This window comes from Grampus griseus (genome assembly GCF_964374135.1).
Source record: "Grampus griseus genome assembly, chromosome: 5".
Lineage (NCBI taxonomy): Eukaryota > Metazoa > Chordata > Mammalia > Artiodactyla > Delphinidae > Grampus > Grampus griseus.
The window spans coordinates 96,847,630-96,872,108 of record NC_138998.1 but is presented as its reverse complement, the minus strand read 5'-3'; the positions used below and the strand labels follow the sequence as shown (position 1 = coordinate 96,872,108).

General features: G+C 38.7%; 1 protein-coding gene across 3 annotated transcripts in view; it reads left to right on the top strand.

Annotated features, from left to right (window-relative positions):
• COL8A1 (collagen type VIII alpha 1 chain) overlaps positions 1-24,479 on the top strand; it is a 154,557-nt gene that overhangs the window by 14,223 nt on the left and 115,855 nt on the right. Inside the window, exon 2 of one of the 3 annotated variants that reach the window (XM_082655586.1) lies at positions 21,287-21,341. The exons of 1 other annotated variant lie outside the window; for it this stretch is intronic. The gene's annotated coding sequence lies outside the window, so the exon portion shown is untranslated. Of the gene's footprint in view, positions 1-9,567; positions 9,621-21,286; positions 21,342-24,479 lie in introns of all 3 variants that reach the window. One more of the 3 variants, XM_082655588.1, reaches the window with a different exon arrangement.

Here is a 24,479-nt window from a genome sequence, read left to right as displayed (position 1 = left end):
ATCTGTATATCTTCTTTGGAGAAATGTCTATTTAGGTCTTCTGCCCATTTTTGGATTGGGCTGTTTGTTTTCTTGATATTGAGCTGCATGAGCTGCTTGTATATTTTGGAGATTAATCCTTTGTCAGTTGCTTCATTTGCAAATATTTTCTCCCATTCTGAGGGTTGTCTTTTCTTCTTATTTATGGTCTCCTTTGCTGTGCAAAAGATTTGAAGTTTCATTAAGTCCCATTTGTTTATTTTTGTTTATATTTCCATTTCTCTAGGAGGTGGGTCAAAAAGGATCTGTGATTTATGTCATAGAGTGTTCTTTCTATGTTGTCTTCTAAGAGTTTTATAGTGTCTGGCCTTACATTTAGGTCTTTAATCCATTTGGAGTTTATTTTTGTGTATGGTGTTACGGAGAGTTCTAATTTCATTCCTTTACATGTAGTTGTCCAGTTTTCCCAGCATCATTTATTGAAGAGGCTGTCTTTTCTCCACTGTATATTCTTGCCTCCTTTACCAAAGATAAGGTGACCATATGTGCATGGGTTTATCTCTGGGCTTTCTATCCTGTTCCATTGATCTATAGTTCTGTTTTTGTGCCAGCACCATACTTTCTTCATTACTGTAGCTTTGTAGTATAGTCTGAAGTCTGCGAGTCTGATTCCTCCAGCTCTGTTTTTCTTTCTCCAGATTGCTTTGACTATTCGGGGTCTTTTGTATTTCCATATAAAGTGTTAAAATTTTTGTTCTAGTTCTGTGAAAAATGCCATTGGTAGTTTGATAGGGATTGCATTGAATCTGTAGATTGCTTTGGGTAGTAGAGTCATTTTCACTATGTTCATTCTTCCAGTCTAAGAACATGGTATATCTCTCCATCTGTTTGTATCATCTTTAATTTCTTTCATCAGTATCTTATAGTTTTCTGCATACAGGTCTTTTGTCTCCTTAGGTAGGTTTACTCCTAGGTATTTTATTCTTTTTGTTGCAATGGTAAATGGGAGAGTTTCCTTAATTTCTAATTCAGATATTTCATCATTACTATATAGGAATGCAAGAGATTTCTATGCAATACTGTTGTATGTTGCTACTTTACCAGATTCATTGATTAGCACTAGTAGTTTTTTGGAAGCATCTTTAGGGTTCTCTACGTATACTATCATGTCATCTGCAAACAGTGACAGCTTTACTTCTTCTTTTCCTATTTGGATTCTTTTTATTTCTTTTTCTTCTCTGATTGCTGTGGCTAAAGCTTCCAAAGCTATGTTGAATAACAGTGGTGAGAGTCGGCAACCTTGTCTTGTTTCTGATCTTAGTGGAAATGGTTTCAGTTTTTCACCACTGAGAATGATGTTGGCTGTGGGTTTGTCATATATGGCCTTTATTATGTAGAGGTAAGTTCCCTCTGTGCCTACTTTCTGGAGGGTTTTTATCATAAATGGTTGTTGAATTTTGTCAAAAGCTTTCTCTGCATCTAATGAGATGATCATATGCTTTTTCTCCTTCAATTTGTTAATATGGTTTATCACATTGATTGATTTGCATATATTGAGGAATCCTTGCATTCCTGGGATAATCCCCACTTGATCATGTTGTATAATGTTTTTAATGTGCTGTTGGATTCTGTTTGCTAGTATTTTGTTGAGGATTTTTGTTTCTATGTTCATCAGTGATATTGGCCTGTAGTTTTCTTTTTTTGTGGCATCTTTGCTTTTGGTATCAGGGTGATGGTGGCCTTGTCAAATGAGTTTGGGAGTGTTCCCCCCTCTGCTATATATTGGAAGAGTTTGTGAAGGATAGTTGTCAGCTCTTCTCTTAATGTTTGATAGAATTCGCCTGTGAAGCCATCTGGTCCTGGGCTTTTGTTTGTTGGAAGATTTTTATTTTCAATTTCAGTGCTTGTGATTGGTCTGTTTATATTTTCTATTTCTTCCTGTTCAGTCTTAGAAGGTTGTGCTTTTCTAAGAATGTGTACATTTCTTCCAGGTTGTCTATTTTATTGGCATAAATTTGCTTGTAGTAATCTCTCATTATCCTTTGTATTTCTGCAGTGTTAGTTGTTACTTCCCCTTTTTCATTTCTATATCTATTGATTTGAGTCTTCTCCCAATTTTCTCTTGATGAGTCTGGCTAATGGTTTATCAATTTTGTTTATCTTCTCAAAGAAACACCTTTCAGTTTTATTGATCTTTGCTATCATTTCCTTCATTTATTTCTGATCTGATGTTTATGATTTCTTTCTTTCTGTGAACCTTGGGGTTTTTCTGTTCTTCTTTCTCTAAGTGCTTTAGGTGTAAGGCTAGGTGTTTATTTGAAATGTTTGTTATTTCTTGAGGTAGGATTTAATTGCTATAAACTTCCTTCTTAGAACTTCTTTTGCTACATCCCGTAGGTTTTTGGTCATCATGTTTTCAATGTCATTTGTTTCTAGGTATTATTTGACTTTCTCTTTGATTTCTTCAGTGATCTCTTGGTTATTTAGTAGTGGATTGTTTAGCCTCCATGTGTTTGAATTTTTTACAGGTTTTTTTCCTGTAATTGATATCTAGTTTCATAGTGTTTTGGTCAGAAAAGATACTTGATACGATTTCAATTTTCTTAAATTTACCAAGGCTTGATTTGTAACCCAGGATATGATCTATCCTGGATAATGTTCCATGAGCACTTCAGAAGAAAGTGTATTCTGTTGTTTTTGGATGGAATGTCCTATAAATATCAATTAAGTCCATCTTGTTTAATGTATCATTTAAAGCTTGTGTTTCCTTATTTATTTTCATTTTGGATGATCTGTCCATTGGTGAAAGTGGGGTGTTAAAGACCCCTACTGTGACTGTGTTGCTCTCAATTTCCCCTTTTATGGCTGTTAGCATTTGCCTTATGTATTGAGGTACTCCTATGTTGGGTGCATAAATATTTACGATTGTTATATCTTCTTGGATTGATCCCTTGATCATTATGTAGTGTCCTTCTTTGTCTCTTGTAATAGTCTTTATCATAAAGTCTATTTTGTCTGATATGAAAATTGCTACTCCAGCTTTCTTTTGATTTCTATTTGAATGGAATATCTTTTTCCATCCCCTCATTTTCAGTCTATATATGTCCCTAGGTCTGAGGTGGCTCTCTTGTAGATAGCATATATATGGGTCTTGTTTTTGTATCCATTCAGCCAGTCTATGTCTTTTGTTTGGAGCATTTAATCCATTTACATTTAAGGTAATTATCGATATGTATGTTCCTATTCCCATTTTCTTAATTGGTTTGGGTTTTCTTGTAAATCTTTTCTTTCTCTTGTGTTTCCTGTCTAGAGAAGTTCCTTTAGCATTTGTTGTAGAGCTGGTTTGGTGGTGCTGAATTCTCTTAGCTTTTGCTTATTTGTAAAGGTTTTAATTTCTCTGTCAAATCTGAATGACATCCTTGCTAGGTAGAGTAATCTTGGTTGTAGGTTTTTCCCTTTCATCACTTTAAATATGTCCTGCCACTCCCTTCTGGCTTGCAGAGTTTCTGCTGAAAGATTAGCTGTTAACCTTAGGGGGATTCCTTTGTATGTTAATTGTTGCTTTTCCCTTGCTGCTTTTAATATTTTTTCTTTGTATTTAATTTTTGATAGTTTGATTAATATGTTTCTTGGCATGTTTCTCCCTGGATTTATACTGTATGGGACTCTCTGTGCTTCCTGGACTTGATTGACTACTTCCTTACCTATATTAGGGAAGTTTTCAACTATAATCTCTTCAAATATTTTCTCAGTCTCTTTTTTTTTTCTCTTCTTCTTCTGGAACCCCTATAATTCGAATGGTGGTGCATTTAATGTTGTCCCAGAAGTCTCTGAGATTGTCCTAAATTCTTTTCATTCTTTTTTCTTTATTCTGCTCTGTGGTAGTAATTTCCACGATTTTATCTTCCAGGTCACTTATCCGTTTTTCTGCCTCAGTTATTCTGCTATTGATTCCTTCTAGAGGATTTTTAATTTCATTTATTGTGCTGTTCATCATTGCTTGTTTGCTCTTTAGTTCTTCTAGGTCCTTGTTAAATGTTTCTTGTATTTTCTCCATTTTATTTCCAAGATTTTGGATCATCTTTACTATCATTACTCTGAATTCTTTTTCAGGTAGACTGCCTATTTCCTCTTCATTTGTTTGGTCTTGTGGGTTTTTACCTTGCTCCTTCCTCTGCTGTGTATTTCTCTGTCTTCTCATCTTGCTTAACTTACTGTGTTTGGGATCTCCGTTTTGCAGGCTGCAGGTATGCAGTTCCCTTTTTTTTTTTTTTTTTAGTGTCTGCTCCCAGTGGCTAAGATTGGTTCAGTGGGTTGTGTAGGCTTCCTGGTGGAAGGGACTGGTACCTGTGTTCTTATGGATGAGGCTGGATCTTGTCTTTCTGGTGGGCAGGACCGCGTCCAGTGGTGTGTTTTGGGGTGTGTGTGACCCTATTATGATTTTAGGCAGCCTTTCTGCTAATGGGTGGGTTTGTGTTCCTGTCTTGCTAGTTGTTTGGCATAGAGTGTCCAGCATTGTAGCTTGCTGGTCATTGAGTGGAGTTGGGTCTTAGCATTGAGATGGAGATCTCTGGGAGAGCTTTTGCCATTTGATATTTGTGCGGCCGGGAGCTCTCTGGTGGACCAATGTCCTGAACTCAGCTCTCCCACCTCAGAGGTTCAGGCCTGACACCCAGCCAGAGCACCAAGACCCTGTCAGCCAGATGGCTCAGAAGAAAAGGGAGAAAAAGAAAGAAAATAAATAAATTTTTAAAATGAAGTTATTAAAATAGAAAAGAATTATTAAAAATTAAAAATGAAAAAGTAATAAGAAAAACGAAAGAGAAAGTAAAAAGAGAGCAACCAAACCAAAAAACAAATCCTCTAATGATAACAAGCGCTAAAAGCTGTACTAAAAAAATAACAAACAAAAAAAAACAAAACATGGACAGTCAGAACCCTAAGACAAATGGCAAAAGTAAAGCTATATAGACAAAATCACACAAAGAAGCATACACATACACACTCACAAAAAGAGAAAAAGGAAAAAAAGAAAATATATATAAAATAAAAAGGGAAGAGAGCAACCAAATCAATAAACAAATCTACCAATGATAATAAGCTCTAAATACTAAACTAAGATAAACATAAAACCAGAAACAAATTAGATGCAGAAAGCAAACGCCAAATCTATAGTTGTTCCCAAAGTCCACCGCCTCAATTTTGGGATGATTCGTTGTCTATTCAGGTATTCCACAGATGCAGGGTACATCAAGTTGACTGTGGAGATTTAATCCACTGCTCCTGAGGCTGCTGGGAGAAATTTCCCTTTCTCGTCTTTGTTCGCACATCTCCTGGGGTTCAGCTTTGGATTTGGCCCTGCCTCTGCGTGTAGGTCGCCTGAGGGTGTCTTTTCTTCACTCAGACAGGACGGGGTTAAAGGAGCAGCTGATTCAGGGGCTCTGGCTCACTCAGGCCAGGGGGAGGGAGGGGTATGGATGCAGGGCGAGCCTGCAGCGGCAGAGGCCAGCATGACATTGCACCAGCCTGAGGCGCGCTGTGCGTTCTCCCAGGGAAGTTGTCCCTGGATCACGGGACCCTGGCAGTGGCAGGCTGCACAGGCTCCTGGGAGGGGAGGTGTGGATAGTGACCTGTGCTTGCACACAGGTTTCTTGGTGGCTGCAGCAGCAGCCTTAGTGTTTCATATCCGTCTCTGGTGTCCGTACTGATAGCCACAGCTCACACCCGTCTCTGGAGGTTGTTTAGGTGGTGCTCTGAATTCGCACACCCCAAAACCATAGTCTCTTGCCTCTTAGGTAGGTCCAGACTTTTTCCTGGACACACTCCCAGCTAGTCGTGGTGCACTAGCCCCCTTCAGGCTGTGTTCACAGAGCCGACCCCAGTCCTCTCCCTGGGATCCGACCTCTGAAGCCTGAGCCTCAGCTCCCAGCCCCCACCCACCCCGTCAGGTGAGCAGACAAGCCTCTCAGGCTGGTGAGTGCTGGTCAGCACCGATCCTCTGTGCAGGAATCTCTCCGCTTTGCCCTCTGCACCCCTATTGCTGTGTTGTCCTCCGTGGCTCCGAAGCTGCCCCCCTCCGCCACCCCCGTCTCTGCCAGTGAAGGGGCTTCCCCATGTGTGGAAACCTTTCCTCCTTCACAGCTGCCTCCCACTGGTGCAGGTGCCATCCCTATTCTTTTGTCTCTGTTTTTTCTTTTTTTCTTTTTCCCTAGCCAGGTACGTGGGGAGTTTCTTGCCTTTTGGGAGGTCTGAAGTGTTCTGCCAGCGTTCAGTAGGTGTTCTGTATGAGTTGTTCCACATGTAGATGTAGTTTTGATGTATTTGTGGGGAGGAAGGTGATGTCCACGTCTCACTGCTCCACCATATTGAAGGTGCCCCCCCAACCTTTTTTTTAAATAATAAAATAAAAGAATTTACCCTGCAATCATCAGCCAGACAACGTCAAGAAATAATTATGGGTGTGTATTTTCCTCTGCCTTGTAAAATATTTACAAACTCTAGGATAAGCAAGTCTTAGAGTATGGTAAAGATAGTAATAACATTTCAATTGTAAATTTTTTTATATTTAGTCATAAAAGAATCACCATGTGTTTAAATAACATTTGAATATATATAAATAAAATTCTCATCTGCAGACAGGAGCCAGTGGCTAAAGAAAGAATCCATGACTCCTTTGTAACAGAGCAAGAACTCTGGAGAGGTTTAGTATCTTATTTTTATAAACTAGAATTCATTATCACCACATGAGCAAGAGAGTGTTAGTGATTATCTTAATTTGGGGCCTTTTAAACATGAAGATAGTGATATGATAATAACCTTTGTAGAGAAATTTACAGTTTATGACATATATTCTATATACTTTCTTTTATTTGAATTAGAGATTTTTATCTATATTTTACACACGAGGCTGTGGAGACTTAGAAAGATTAAGTAAATTTCACATCATTTAGATACTAAGTGTTGGAGCTGGAAGATGAGCCTGAAGTCCTCTTCTTTCTACTAACCTAGGCTGAGACTTAACGGTGTCACATCCAGGAATGGTCCTGGCAGCGTAAATGAGAAACTGCAGCAAAGGAAAGCAAAATGATCTTTAAGGGTTACTTATCAGATTCAGTGATAGAGAATGTGCTTTTCAAGAAGTTAGAACCCAAACTCCCAACAATGATAGCAGTTAATGTGTATTGAAGGTTTACTCTGTGCCAGTCAGAATGATGAAAGCTTTTTTTTCCTTAGGTATTATTGCATTTTATCCTGATCACTTTCCTGTGAGACAGGAAATGATGTGAGAGAGGTTAAATAACTTCCTCAAAGTCACATAGCTAGAAGTAAAGTTAACCAGAATATGAAACCAGTAGATCAGATTCCTGAGCTCTCCTCTTTAACTGCGACATCATTGACATTTTGTGACATCAGTGACATTCACAACACCCTATTAATAATCTGGAGACAAACAGATTTGCAGTGGTAGAAGGACCAGCAACATAGGAAATGCCATTAATAATCATCAGGAATAGTTTTGTAGGTTGTTTTCTGTACAGCTTATGATTTTAAAGAACACCCAATTCACTTGAAACCCACCTGTAATTTGTAAAGGGTATTTTTAAATCCCCCTTTTAATTAATGCCAAAATGCATGTCATTTACAGGAGAAAAAAATGAAACATCTTAAATCATCGATGAGAAGCCACTGTCATAAATAAAAGCACTAAATTTTGCATAAGAAGTCACGGGTCATGTACTGCCTCTGCTACCTAGCAACACAGACACCCTGGGTGAGACAGTGGGTCTCATCCAGTGTTCGTTTTCTTTGCTCTGAAATATGTCTACCTCTCAGGATTGTTACGATGTTCAATAAGATAACATATGAGAAGTGGTTGGCACTCATTAGGTACTCAGTAAAAGTTATTTGATAATAATGACTACGAATTATTGAGGGCTTACTTAAATATTGCTTTCTACATAATGCAAATAAGGGCACTAAGGATCTCTTTGCCTTGTAATTCATTTGATGAACTCTGGACTCCTACTCCAGGGTGCTTCTTTGAGCTCATCATGGTGGCAGTGTGGGCTATTTATAGGCTCATCTGTAATTCTGGTCTTCTGAGGATTTTTGGTTTTGGAGTGTAAGAGGGTTGTTTTTGTTTTGCTATTGTTGTTATTTGTTTGTTTGCACTAAATGGCACTACATCAATGTCCCCACCAGTTCCCCAGTGGAGGTTTCTGCGATTGCATAATCCCTTTCCAGTTCAAGGCCACATCCCTCCCTTCACCATGGCAATGTATGTCACATACAGGCAGTTGTGGTATCATCAGAAAAAAGATGGCCATCCTGGGTGCCTCATCTAAGGTCTTAGCTCATCCCATGGGCTTCTGGAGCTTTATGCTGCTATGCCCTGTACACTCCCATTGAGGCTGCTAGCATCCCAAATGCATTTTGATCCCTTCACTTTGATGGAGTAATATACCTTCTTTTTTTATTGAAGTATAATTAACTTACAATGTTGTGTTAGTTTCTGGTGTATGGCAAAGTGATTCATATATATATTCAATGTAAATATTCTTTTTCAGAAGTAATATACTTTCTTAAGCCATGCCCACTCTCCCTACAATGTTTAATGTCAGCACATCAGGATCCTGTCTTATGTGAATCCCATTTTCCTATTTTAAAAAGCCCTAGTCTTCTTATCTCTGTGCCTTAATTATCAAGAAGACTTTCCATCCAGTCTCTCTCAATAAATGGCTCTAAGAAGCCCAATGTTAGAATAAGAAAAACTGCAAGCTATAGTGAAGGCATTTTAGTTCATAAAGACAAAGGAAAAGGGGCCATAAGAGTTTTTAAATACTGTCTCTCAAGTTCAATTACCCTAGTTTTGTTTGTTTAGGACTTCAATCTCAACCTTACTTACTCATTCACTCAACATATAGCTTTTGGGGACCTATTATGTGCCGAGTCCTGTGCTAGACACCATCAAGGACTGTTTCACCTGCACTTATGACTAGCAGCTGAAAGGCCTAGAAACCAATAAAAAGCCACTTGGAGCATAAATGCACAGGGAATATAAGAACTCCTTTTTTCTTTTTCTTCAAAGGGGAGGCCACTTTTTGGGCCTTTTTCATGCTGGTCATGTGTTCTGAGCCTTCTTAGGGGCCAGTGTCCTCTCACAACACACCCATCCTCACTCAGCAAAAGGCTTTCACTCAACAACTGTCAAGGATTCAAGCCCCATCCCACTTTCTAGGTGCCAAAAATGTAACAAGTCAGTACCTTAATAGACACACTTCAGACATTCAACACACATACATAAAAATGTACAAAACAGTAAACTATCTTTTTTATGGTATTCTTTCAACTAAAATTGTTATGAAATCTTCTTAATTTTGTTGCCAACAAGATAAAATGAATAGTGAGTGTCCTAGGGATGACCCCAAGACAGTGAGAAATCCTAGGGCCCTGGAACAGAGTCAGGCACTTTGCTTTCCAATAAATGCTGGTTGGATGAATACTATCTGAATCACTGGGAAAAAATAAGTTATTCCAAGCTGAGTTTCAGAATTAAAATATATTTAAGGTAACTTTTCATTTATCTAGCATTCCAATTTCTGAAAACTTCAACCCTACAGAACGCAACTGAGGACAAAAAAGTAAGTCAAAAGTGCTCAGAGGTGAAAAGATGGTGGTCATTAACGTTCATATTCCTAAGCAATTACAAGAAGTCCTCGCATCGAGCCTATTTACTTCTATTTTGCAAATAATTCTAACAAACTTAGTTCTCTGAGTCCTGAGAACATAGCAAACTTGAAGTACCGAATTTGAAAAGGGAAAGGGGATGCAATAAGTAAGTGCACTAACAGCAGGAAGAAATAGAATTGTAGAAGCCTAGCAATACAGGAGGAGGAAAAGAAGCTATAAAATGATAAGAATTTCTAAGGCGTATAGCATTCATTGAGGAGATAAATTGTTGTAAAGCCTTAGGAAGTTCCTGGGGGAACCACTGAATCACAGCTGAATATAAATATTGACATATTGAGTAGTATCTTTTAAGAATTAAGGAAATTCTATATTTCAAATATATAATATCAAAAATATCAAAATAATATCAAAACAAGAATATTTTGGTCCTGATGGGTCTAAAACATCAGCTATTAGGAAAATTTTAATTATCCAAAATGTCTCATTCCCTAAAGACTCAGGAAAGTTGATGTTATTCTACTACGTATGAGTGTGTATGCATGCACATATGCACACATGTATGTAAATTATATGAAGTAGAATTCCTATTACAATAGAATTCCTAACATGTAGTATAATGGATTATTAACTTTTTGGTTGTCAGCTTCCTATAAAAGCATGATCAAAGTGGTTACCTGGAATCCAAAACCTTGGGTTCATGCTTTCTTTTTTTTTTTCATGTAATACAACTGAGATCAGGGAAATTACTTCACTGCTCAGTGACTCCATTTATCTATTTGTATAATGAGAAAAACAAAAGCTTAGCTCACAAGGGTCTGGTGGACTGTTTCCATTTCAAAACCTGGAAATGTTTAATGTAAATCCCAATAATACCCTGGTTTGTTTTTGTTGTTGTTGTTTTGTTGTTGTTGTTGTTGTTTCTTGCGATACATCCCGGACGGGGGCACGAACCCGTGTCCCCTGCATCGGCAGGTGGACTCTCAACCACTGCGCCACCAGGGAGGCCCCTGGTGTTATTATTTTTTAAGCAAACACTGATCAAAAAAAAAGATGCAAAGGAAGTCAGTCTTTCTTTCTCCACAATCTTTCCAAAGAACACAACAAAGAAACAAAGAGCCAAACGCTCTGACTCATGCCTTTTTCTAACCGTGTTGTGGATAATTTGCTCCTGCATAAAAAAGTAGTCATGGGGCTTCCCTGGTGGCGCAGTGGTTGAGTGCCATAGCTCTTGTCTTTTAGGGCGTTCATTCACACTGTTCTGTCTTTTTGCCTAGAACACTCCTCCTTCTCATCACTTCCCAACTCCCTAAGCATTCCCAGAAGCCTTCCTTGAACCCCAGAACTGGATTAGGTGGCCCTGCTCTATGCTCAGACATTGCCCCAACATCCCTCTATGGCATCTAACACTCTCACCATAACTTTTTAATTAACTGACTCTCTCTCCTGCTGACGCCATTATAAATCCCATGATGGTCTGAATTGAGTCTGTCTTACTAAGCAGTGTGTTCCCAGCACTGAGCCTAAAACCAAGCACAGATATTCAATATTTGTTGAATGAAAGAATGAGTGAAAGATACACAAATGATAATCAGAGAAGCACAGATATCAGAGACAAATCAGCAGATTCAAGAATCAACCAGGGTTCTAGAAAAAGTGAGTGGTCAAAAGTCTGGTCAAAGAAGTCAGAAATCAAGAAGTCTTTAACAACCAACAGTGCAAGTGGGGAAGAAAAGGTCTAAGACAGGCCCTTACCAATAACAGCAAGCAAAATCTGATAGTCACAAAGCCCAGCCAGTCCCTCATGCTCATCCTGGGCAAAGTTCCCCAGAGTATTAGAGTGTGGTACAGGAACTATGTGCATCATGAGTCTACATCCCCAGCTAGCCTTACTGACTCAGAATCTCATGGGCTGGGGCCATAAATCTTCACTTTCAACCAGCATCCCAAGAGATACTTATGCACCTTAAGGTCCTAAGCTGGAAGTGGGCATAATCACAATAGCTGATTGAGTAGACAGAACAAGAGTGAGAAGCAAACACCCTTCCCTGGTGGTGTCTAGCTCAGCATCGTGAGCCCCCAGTTGCTCTCCATGTGGTGTATGACTCGTGGATAAGGATACTTTTGCCCTGGTCCATCCATAATGAGCTAATGCACAGCTGGTCCATGGTTGACCCTTGAAGTTCCAACAAGGGTCATGTGCATTGGGTGGGGGGGGGGTCCTTTCACGGCACTTTAGTCATAACTCCCACTTAGCTTCTCACTGTGGCCTCCCTTCTCCTATTTGGGGCGTGGTCCAGTATAATCCATCTCTGCATTCTGTCTGGACAGAATGAATATTTAACCAACATTCAATAAACAATATTGCTTTGTCCATGACCTGGACAAAGGGCTAATAATAATAATAACTATGAAGAATTCATTGTAAGTTATCACTCCTCTGAGGAAAACAAAAATGTCCCCTTTAGCCCCACTAAGCCTGTGGTTTTAAAACCCTTTCCAATTCTGCGTTATTGTCAAAGAAAAATAATTAGGTATGGATGACTGAAAAAAAACATCTAGAAAGTTCTATCTGAGGAAAAGAAGTTCACCTCAAACCAAAATTTCCTGTTTTGATCTTGTGCTCCAAGCAGTCTCAATTTTTCCTTTGGGTTTTACATATAGTTTTGTCATTTATGGTCATGCCTGTAATCTGTTATGCTCACAATGAGTCCAGGATAAACACTGATTTTTGTTACTATTCTATTATTTATAGCTTAATATTACTCTTCACCTTTCTCTCAAGACTCTGTTCTAACACAGCCATTTGACGTCAGTACAAAGCACCTTAAGTCCCCAATAAACCAACATGTATGTGATGTGGGCAGGAAAAACAATGCATCTTGACTTTCCCAAAGTCATTTGAATCAAATGTTTTAAGTGTAATTGAAAACATATTTTTGTAAGCAAATAGAGCCAATAAACTAGAAAAGCTCTATGGAAACACCAGGCTCCACTTCTCTGGTTTTTAATAAACTGCAGTAGAGGACCTTAGGAACAGTGAGGCAATTGTGTCCCTACATGGAATCACACAGGAGGACAAATGCTCATCCACAAGCATGGTTCATCTCTCACAAGTGCTCTAGGTAGAAAGTCTAGCAGGGAAAGAAGAGGAAATATGTCAGGGCCCCAAGGCTTTGTATAACCTCCCTCCTGTCAGTGTGTGGACCTGATATGCCTTTATACAGGTGGTAAGATTAAGGGGGAGAACCTCATTGCCTTTGTGCCCCTATGACCCCAAGATCTAAAACCATGATTATCTTCCTATAATTATTTTTTTAAATAAAACCACAAAGGAAATATCCTCGTGGTCCAGGTCCCTTTCTCAGTTGCAGTGACGCAACTCCCACTAAATCTGTGTGATACCATCATCTTTCTTCCTAATGTCAAACATTCTGCTTGGTCTTTCCAGCCCCTGAAACTGGAATCCTATACTGGTGCAGTGGGGCTGGCACTGGGAAGGATTCTGAATGATGAGATTGAATCCTTGGCACACATTGAATCATTCTGGCACGTTGGCTTTTCCTGTAATTTCTCTAGCTATGAATTGGAGCAGATTTATTTACTCAATTTATAAAATGGCATGATTCATTAAAGTAAATCACTTGATGTAAAAGAACTAATTATAGAGCTTTTAGTAAAAATAAGTAAAAGCTTTTTACCCTAGCGCTGGGGGCAGAACCAATTTCTGAACTATAGGTTTTTGCTGTGTGTATGTGTTAAAGTTCCAGGGGACATGATTTGACCCAAATTTGTTTAATAGCTAAGCATGATGTAACAGGCTTTTACTTTATGAAGAACAGAATAGCTATGTAAAAAAATATCCTTTTCACTGTCTATGTCTATGTCAATTTCTTTCCTTTTTTTTTTTTTTTTTTGCGGTACGTGGACCTCTCACTATTGTGGCCTCTCCCGTTGCGGAGCACAGGCTCCGGACACACAGGCTCAGTGGCCATGGCCCACGGGCCCAGCCGCTCCGCGGCATGTGGGAACTTCCCGGACCGGGGCATGAACCTGTGTCCCCTGCATCGGCAGGCGGACTCTCAACCACTGTGCCACCAGGGAAGCCCGTCTATGTCAATTTTTAAAAATGGATCTCTTATGCAGTGCTGACAAGGGAATGGAGATAGGGAAATGATCATACACTATTGGTAAGAGTCTAAATTGCTACAACTTTTCAAAGTTGAACTAGTAACTCCACCCCAAGAATCTATCCTACAGATATACTCACATGTTTGTTTTAAGATATAAGAATGATGATGTTCATCAAAGGACAAAAATCAACAGAGTGACAAGGCAACCTTTGGAACGGGAGAGAGTATTTGCAAATCATATGGTTGATAAGGGGTTAATATCCAGAGAACTCCTACAACTCAACAACAAAAAGTAAACAACCCAATTTTAAAATGGGCATAGGATTGAATAGACATTTCTCCAAAGAAGATGCCCAAATAGCCAACAAATACATGACAAAGATGCTCAACGCCACGAATCATTAAGGAAATGCAAATCAAAACCACAGTGAGGGGCTTCCCTGGTGGCGCAGTGGTTGAGAGTCCGCCTGCCGATGCAGGGGACACGGGTTCGTGCCCCGGTCCGGGAAGATCCCACATGCCGCGAAGCGGCTGGCCCCGTGAGCCATGGCCGCTGAGCCTGCGCGTCCGGAGCCTGTGCTCCGCAACGGGAGAGGCCACAACAGTGACAGGCCCGCGTACCGCAGAAAAACCACAGTGAGATACCATCTCACACTCATTAACATGGCTAACTATTAAAACAAAAACAGAAAATAAGAAATATTGGTGAGGATGTGGAGAAATTGGAACCCTGTGAACTGTTGGTGAGAATGAAAAATGGTGTCACTACTATGGAAAACAGTATGGCAGTTCCTCAAAAAATTAAAAATAGAATTACCATATGACCCAGAAAATTCCACCTCTGAGTATATACCCCGAATAATTGAAAGCACAGTCTCAAATATAAATGTTTACATTCATGTTTGCTACATAGCAGCACTTTATTCACAATAGCCAAAAGGTGAAAACAAGCCAAGTGTCCACTGATGGAAGGATGAATGGATAAATAAAATGTGGTATACATGTATAATGGAACATTATTAAGTCTTAAAAAGGAAGGAAATTCTGACACATGCTACAACATAGATGAAACTTGAAGACATTATGCTAAGTGAAACAAGTCAGTCACAAAAAGACAAATATTGTATGATTCCATTGATGTACCTAAATAGATACCTAAGTAGTCAAATTCATAGAGACAGAAAATAGAATGGTGGTTGCCAGGGGCTGAGGGGAGGACAGAATGGTGAGTTATTATTTAATGGGTATAGAATGAGAGTTTTGCAAGATGAAAAGAGTTCTGGAGATTGTCACAACAATATGAATGTACTTAACACTACTGACCTGTACAGTTAAAAGTGGTTAAGATGGTAAATTTTATGTTATGTGTATTTTATCACAATTTTTTTAAAAAAGAATAATGGTGTTACAGTAATCATGAAAAACAGAAAACATGCAAATCCTTCAAATGGAAAACAGCTATTGAATAGAATTCCATGCAACCACTGAAAAATGTTGTATATATAAAGTTATTAACTTGGAAAGATGTCCAGGATCTATGTTTTGAGTCAAAAAGCAATTTTCAGAGCAACATGCTTATATTGACTGTATTAGTTTGCTAGAGTTGCCATAACAAAGAACTACAAACTAGATGACTTAGAACTGTAGAAATGTATTGTCTCACAGTTCTGGAGGCCAGAAGGCTAAGACCAAGATGTCAGAAAAGTTAGTTCCTTCAGAGGACTGTGAGGAAGAATATGTTTCATGCCTCTCTACTAGTTTCTGATGGTTTACTGGCAATTTTTAGTGTTCCTTGTCTTTTAGACAATGCGTTACCTGAATCTCTCCCTTCATCTTCACATAGTATTCTCCCTGTGTGCAGGTTTATCTCTATGTCCAAATTTCCCTTTTTCATAAGGACACCAGTCATATTGGATTAGGGGCCCACCCTACTCCTGTATGACCTCACCTTAACTAATTACATCTGCAGCAAACTTATTTCTAAATACGGTCACATTCTAAGGTATTGGGGGTTAGCAGTTCAATATATGAATTTTGGGGGGACACAATTCAACCCATAACAGGGACCTTGTTTTTTTCTTACTAGAAAAGCTATACACATTACATATGCATATATGTGTATAAGTGGGTAGATGCATATATGAATATATAAAGGACTGAATGGTGCACATCAAACTGCTAACTGAAGTTACCCTCTAGAAAATGGTGGGGAGTGAGGAGGGTGGGTGGGCAGTATTTATACTTTTAATCTCCACACTTTTGAACTGATTGAAAAATGTTCAACAGGCGTGTGTAACTGTTGCAAATTTAAGCAAGCAAATTATAAGTTTTTAAGGCACCTTATAGGTGTTCATCAAGGTATATAGTTAGGTTGCCTTGAAGAGAAGTGGGAACTACAACAATTAGGTAATCCAAACTTGTTGGAATACTTTTCAGCTATCAAAATGCGAAACAGTAATATTTCATATGTTCCCCCCAAAAAGGGCTTATGAGTCAGCGGCAGAGTGGAAGTAGCACTGTACTTGGAGTCCAGAGAGCCAGAAGGAGCTCCATTTCCGCCACTAGCTGGCTATGTGACCTTAGGTTCTTAATTGCATTGGCATTTGCACTTTCATCTTTAAATGTTTCTGTAAATTCCAGATATGCAGTCCCTTGGTCTATGTTTATTCCTATCTGGCTTATACATGCATGTTTTATGTCACAACAAAATTTGACCGAGCCTAAAAATAGCCAACCATCACTTCTCCCAGACAAAGATCTGAACACAGAGGCCATTGATTTGGACTGTGTGCTTGAGGACAGCATGTAGATGATCTGTTATATAATCAGGTGGCCTGATTCTTCCACTCTGCCTCTGCAAAATGTCTATGCCACCCTTTGCTATTACTGTGGGAAGGACAGCTTCCACTGCAGACCCATATAACAGAGTTGAACCCCACAAACCTACGTCAGTCTTTCAGAGCTTTTCTTCATTCCTCCGTTCAATCAGGAAATAATTATTAAGTACCCACTGTGAGTCAGGACAATAGCAGGCCCTGGGGATTCATTGATCAGCAGAATAAACAAGGTCCCTATTCAGCTGAATGAGGTCAAGAAAACACGTAATTACAAGACAATGTGGAATGTGTTTTGGTAAAGGAATTGCAGTGTGCTCAAGGGATTCCAGTTCTCTGAGTTAGGGGCCCCTAACTCAGACAAAGTTTTCGAAAGACTTCTTTCCACAGAATTGCGTCAACTCAGCTTTGAAATCATGAGTTAGGTAATTTTGCCCACTACTGGCTTTCCAAGAATTCTGTCTTTCATTTGGGTCTGTGGTTGCTGGGGAGAGGCAAGGCCCAGGAAGGGAGTAACCAAGCCCCTGTTGTTCAGCTGCCCAGTGAAGAGAAACAATGGCATCTCTGACTGGGAGGCATTCTTCCAACTTCCCGGATGGTGCCATGTTTTCACTCAACGTAGGAGAATCCACTCTGCCAAGTTCAGGTGTAAAAGGGGTCAGATATTTGATCACAAGGCCTGAGCATAATGAGAAATACTTATTCCTTCCTCATCAGAGTCAACATCCATCACAGCCCACTCCTCAGTTTTACGAACCAGTACATCAAACACAGTTTCTCTTTGAAAGTCTATATGACATTCTGAAAGTCTTTGGAGGGCGCGTTTGCTAGTTTCCTCAGGCACAGCACATGACAAGGTGATATGGCTCTGGTGTCTCTAAGTCCCCTCAGAATTCTTGTTTCCTGTCCCCATAAGGCTTCTCTACGTTGACCTGCAGAGCTCAAGCAAATATACAGTTGTGTTTTGTAACATTTTTTAAAAGGAATTCTGATCAAAGTGGTAGTGGTAATATTTTGTTTTGTCTTGTCACTGCAATAAGCTCTACAAATTTACTAAATCCCAATGTAAGCTGATGTCTGACTCTTTGACATCTTATTTTCCAGAAATGCCCACTGTCATTTTTTTTCCATGGCAAATCTACACTAGAGGAAACAAGCTTGATAAAAAAGGGATGGAGATGATGAGGTTTTTTTCCCCACAGACAAGGATATACCTGTATCCCTTATCGAAGCCAGGTTTCTTTGGAATTTTTAAAAATACGGACAATTTTTAAAAATTTCCTCTTGCATCTAAGAAAAAACAATTGGTTAAGTTTTTTCCTAATCCTGCCTCAATTCTATAAATTCCTGTACCACAATTTTCTGCATACAATGGACATTTCATCACAGTTCCTTGATTTGGAGGCTCCAAAATCAAAAGGCCTACCTCCAATTACCAAATATTCACTGCATATAGCAGCAACCTCAGACCTCAGTCTATCCATGGGATCTATGTAGGATTCTATCACACTGAATGAATAAGTACATCCTCCCACCATAGAAAGGATGTGGTTATGTAGAATCCAATGTGCCACTATACTATTGCCTGTTTTTTATTCATTATTTGTTTTACCCCACTTGAATGTAAGCTCCAAAGAGCAGGGTCCTTATTTTGTTCCCTACCTGGTGTCTCCCCAAGGCCTGGAGCAGTGCCAGGTACAACATAGGCCCTCAACTACTATTATTGAATGAATGACTATAACAAGGTTATTTTTCTCCAATGGCAGCTCTCAGACTGGCTCTTCTGAATCATCTTTATCCTTTGATGACATCTTGGCTAGATTCTGTAACTTTCTGGTCACTTTCAGCAATGAAAGGTTCAATCCAGTTTAAAACTTCAACCTCAAATCCAGTGCAAATCTTTCTTTCTCTGTCTCTGCTCTTCCACTCTTCTTCCCAGCTATGGATGCTGGCATGGCCCAGCTCTCCTTTTAACACCCTTTTCTCACTCCCCTTTATGGAGGCCTAGCTTTTGAAGTGTTTGGGGTAGGAGGAGGGAGAAGAAATGGACCAGCTTTTTTTAACTTAACCTCCTATAGTTGAAGTACTTTTTCTATTGATTAAAGCATCTTTGCTGGGTAACAGGTACCTTCTATGAAGTCCACCTGAATCCCAAGAAACTAACACATCCTCACCACCAAAAATGGAAATGGGAGCCGTTCCATGTCCTTTCGTCCTCTTTGGTATTCCCATCTCTCAGATTAGAAATCCAGGGTGCCAGGCTTCCCTTCTTGCAGGGATTCTCAACTTATTATAAGAGAGGTTCGTGAAGACCCCCACCTTTCTGGACCCAGCCTCTCACTTGGCTTTGAGGAGTGGAAAGCACCCACCATCTCCCTCCCTCCCCCAGGAAGAGCTTCTCACCATGAACACACTCTCTCTCACAGGCTGATGTTCTCAGTTCCCAACCCTTCCCATCTTCTTATACTTTCTCAGATAGAGTGGGGTGGGTGTGGGGGGAGGAATAAGGAATGTTAAGTATGGTTGCCTTGGGGCTGGCACTTTGGGGGTCTCTCTCAGTAAAGCCACATTGAGGTGTGAGGAGAAACTGGTGAGTCTTTTAAGATTTACCACCTTTTTGTTTCCCACTGGGACCCTACACATCGACTTCAATGCAACAGGAAAAGTCCTATCAACATCCTGTTATTTCTGCTACAAAAATGACTGTCTATCTTTTAAATTTACACCTCTCTCCAGGCCTGGTATATGCCTTGTTCTGTAGCAGTTACGGAGACATTCAATAGATATTTATAAAATTCTTAATACAGGATGAGGTACTTGAGATGTTGACCAGAAATTCTAAACTTCAACCTGAAAGCTGCTGAAAATACCTTATGGGAATCAATGTTACAAATCCTGTTGAAACCACAGAGACTTCAGACCCATGCAGGAATTTCTAAACCCCGCTCCAAACGTTTACAGGATTCAGGGCTGGGGTTCCCCAAATGCTCCAATCATCAGAAAATCTCCCATATGAAGCAAGAAAAGGGACAATATTTTTTTAATTAAGTACATGCTTAGGGAGAAATTAAAAACAGAAACATCTGATAATGAGGCAGTCTTTTATCTCTGTTTGCTGCAAGCATCTTGGGCTTCAAAATGTCTCACTGGCTACTGAAACCTAATGTCACCAGAGTCCCAAAACAGATATATTTTGCCACAAATCGCAGATGCTTAGGAATCCTCCTCCTTGAGATTCGATTCATATTGTGTGCCTTGACACTGAGTTTTCTCTCTGCCACAACTCAGAAAAAGTTGGTGGTCTATATGGTTTTGCTTTCACATTCACAGTTTCACCAGCTTTCTTGGATCCTCAATTATCACATTAATTGCATCCCTCTGTAATATATGCATTCAGGGAACAAAAGTTCAGATCAATGTGGAAAGTTATTGGGAAGGGTAGATTAATCTAATTTTGTTGGTTTCAACTTTCCATTGAAACTTGTTTCCCGTCATTATATAAACCAGTTTCCCTCTCTGTACTTTCCTTGCTCTCTCAGTAATAAGGGACATCTACTTTTCTCAAACAAATACTATGGCAATTTAATTGAAGAATAGATGTAAAACAAAACTTGCAGTTTATGGAAGAAATCTCCTTTCTTCCAGCAAAAGTTCTGTAATTAACCATACATCCTTTGGGAGATCTTAACCTCTAATCTTCATTTTCCTCATCTGTCAGTTTAAGGCCAGGCTCATGTATTGTCCATTTATTGTCTATTCTGTACCATTTATTGTCTATTATCTGTCTGTTCTATGGAAAGCATTTATCATGTTACTATTTTATTTTGTATTCAAAATAACTCTATATAAAAGGAATTATAATCTGCATTTTGTAGATGAAGAAACAAATTTAGAAGGTTAAGTAATCTGCATAACATGTGGCTTGGCCAGTCGAAGATAGAACCTGAATCCAAACCCTCGTTTCTTTAGTTCTAAAGCCCTAATTCTAATTGCTGTAACATGCTATCACCTAAATGAGCTCTGAGAGCCCTAAACTATTCCTTCAGGTTCTATGTTCTGAGCCATGGAACTATTTCATGTCATTGCAAGAGGCATTATTGGTAAATTATTATTCCTGGCTTTATATAGAATAAAAAATAGTATACCTCAATATTTTGTAACTATTTTTGTATTGTGAATGGTGGAGAAAAAAGAACTATCAGGTAGCTTCATCTTCTTTTTCTTCCAAAAATATTCTACCTAAACAAATGTGTTTTTCTTTTTTTAAAGACTCCCTCAAATAGAGATGATACAGCCTTCCTTAGAAGACCACCTATTGCTTAATATTGGGAAAAAGAGTTTTTCTCTGTCTGGTGTGGCTCCCTTCAATTCTAATTTATTGTCCGTACATCAGAGTGAATTTGATCATTGTTTCTTATCCCTTTCTTCTTGTGGGAAATAATAGGACAGGATGTGCTTAAGGGGAGATATAAAAATATTGTATTGAGACACCACAAGGAATGTTAATTCCTTCTTGCAGTCAGTGTTTTAAGGGGTGTCTGTACAGAGTAAAAATAGATGGACAGATGAAGAGTGCAAGTCTCATGTAAAAGGAAAGTATTCATCTTCTACTCTTCTTTTAAATAACAAAATTTCAATATCATCCGTGCCTAGGTTTTCTGGACTTGGAGAAATAACACTTAAGGAAGAGGGTGGAGAGGAAGGAAAGGTAGGTCCAACTGATAGTTAACTGATTTCATCAAGAATTATCTAATGTGCTTAATAAGAATTATCTTCTCCATATGTGCTGGTCTAGAAAATGAAAAATGTCTTGTCCATCAGTCTTTGAAGAATTGAATCATCATTTTCCTATCAGCTAAACACTCAGTGTAAGAAAGAAACATTTGAGAAGATAATACAGCAAATTTAAAAAAAGATAGAAATGAATGAGAATTTGTAGACCTTTTTTTCACTTTGGCAAAGCTATTATAGATAGTATTTTTTCGAGCATCTGGCTAAAACAAAACAAAGGTTTCCTGTCAGCATGGAAAAAGCAATTCCTGTCTAAAATTGTGTTATCTGTTTTTTAGTCCACTTAATTAAGAAAGTTGCTAAATGTCATGCTACATGTCATCAAATGCCCTTTATAAAACTGATTTCAATTTTTCATGGGTTCATCCAGTTTTTGTGTTCTCACTATTTAATCCTTTAGGGTTTTTTTAAATGAGAGTCTTCATTTCTAAAAGTCAAAGATACACTATTCTTGCTATAATTACTTTTTGCACATCACAGTTAAAAATATACCAGAATATAAAAATCCATTGAAGATCAAGTCATCTACTAAAATATAATATGGTCTCACACATATCATTGACACTTACTTTTAAAGAGAAAAACTGAGATATGGAAACTGCTTGAGTTGAATTGAGCTATATTAAGTCTGACCCTCTAATTTTTCACATAGAAAACCTGAGTCTCGAACTTGAATGAAATGTAGATCGCAAAGTTAGTAGTGGAAAGCTGACATGAGCCTGCTTCACTACTACGCTGTTCAAAAGATATTTAACTAGTTATTCTGTGCCAGGTGTAGTGTTAGGTTTTGATGATTCAAAAGTGAAAAAGACAGGGTGTTCAGTCTGAAGAGTCTTATAATCCAATGGGAGAGTAAAGTAAATAAATTGATAAGTAAATTTTTGTGTAAAAAGTAACTTACACACTTAGTAGCTTAACAAATTTACATTTATTATCTCACAAATTCAGTGGGTCAGAAATTGAGTATTTTAGCTGGATCCTCTGCTTCAGGGTCTCTTACAAAGTTTCAATCAAGGCATCAGTCAGAGCTGAGGTCTTATCTGAAAGCTCAACTGGAGAAGGCTATATTTTCAAGCCCATGTGGTTGTTGGCAGGATTTAGTTCCTTGTGGTCTGCCAGACTGAGGTCCTCAGTGTCTTGCTGGCTTTTGTCTGAAGGCCATCCTCAATACCTTGCCACGTGGACCTCCCCAACATGGTTGCTTCTTTCATCAAAGTGTGTAAGTCAAAAAGGCAACAGTGAGAATCTGCTAACAGGATGGAGGCAGGGATAATTGGGGGCCATCTTAAAGTTTATCCACCACAGAATTTTATAGTAAAACATGACAAATGTTGTGAAAGAGAAAGGCACAGGGGTAGTGAGAGCACAGGAGATAGGATCTAAACCAGACTAAGGAGGCTGGGCTATCATTTGAGTTGAATTTTAAAGGATGAGGAGTCATCAGATCAATGAAGAAGGAAAGATGGTCATTCCAGGCAGAAGTAGGGCCTATAAATACGTAGAGGCATTAAAAAGTACATTTTTCATGTCTTTGTAGGTAAGTTGGAATGGCACAATATTAAATAATTAGGAAGGATGCTTTTTGCTTAGGATCAGCAAATTTTAGAGTTGAAGACTCCAGATGGAACAACTAAGGCTCAGACATATTAAGCCTAGCACATGGTAGATATTTAATAAATGTTGAACAAATTAATGGAATGTCTTTGTAGCACTAGAAATGAGCTTCCACTCTCATACCCCAAACAGTAACCACATAAGTCAGCCTCCATATCTTTAAGAAAAATAGGAAAGATAAAATTAGAAGTGCTGGGAGATAGATAGAAGAAAAGTATGTTTTATAGTAAAAAGAATTCTAGAGACAGCCAGAACCTACTGGAAAAGAAACAGAAAGTTAGATTTCAATTCTAATTCCTATTCATAGAAGTGAAAATAAAAGGGGAATTGCTATGGTGTGATACCAGCCAGCTCTTTGGGGAAAGAAACAAACAAACAAAAAAGCTTTACAGACATATAGGTAATAATGAAATTTTTGCAACTAATTCTTTCACTTCATTCCAAAGGAAAAAAAAGTTTTCCAGAGTCTTTTTCTTGAACTTACCAAATTGCTATACAATTTCTGACTCAAACACAATACACCACCTCTAGGATCCAAAAAAGAGATGGCTTATATTTCACATATTTATATCAGGCTTAGCATTTTTTTCCTCGGTCTGAAATATACACATGTTTTATATTTCAGCTGAAGAGCTTATTTTCCAAATGAGGTTAAAAAAAAGCCAAGGTACTATCACTCTGACATTAGCAGTAGTTACCTAAAAATATATATATATTTTTAAGTCATAACCATTTTAGGAAGTTTTTGAACCAAAGAGGAATTTGAGTGATAATCGTCATATATCTTGTTGCATGTCAGGTATGATTGCCTGAAATGCGGTGAATGGAACGACACATTTATGATTCTTTCATTCATATAAAGTTAGCCTAATGTTAGTCAAATTCAGTCATCCTGTTGTCCCATGCTTATGGGTAAACCCACTTGGAACCAGCTTTTGGAGAGAAAGCAGGGGACTGTTAAATCTATCAGTGAAGAAGATACCCTCTTTTCAATGCCTCTGGAGATGCTGGATTGTTTGCCTTCTTTACTTCTCAGTGTGGCACACCCAGTCTCTCCTGTTGTGTGTGTGTGTGTGTGTGTGTGTGTGTGTGTGTCTGTCTGTCTGTCTGTCTGTCTGTCTGTGTCTGTGTGTCTGAGTCTGTGTGACTGGTGGGGAGGGAGTGTTTAAAACGTGTAATTCCTTTTTATCAATTCTCTACAAATCTGCAAACAAAATCCTTGAGGAAAAACATTTTAAAGAGTATGGAGCATGTATTAATATATTTAAAATAGATAACCAACAAGGACCTACTGCATAGCACAGGGAACTCTGCTCAATATTGTATAATAACCTAAATGGGAAAAGAATTTGGAAAAGAATAGATACATGTATATGTATAACTGAATCACTTTGCTGAACACCTGAAACTAACAGAACATTGTTAATCAACTATACTCCAA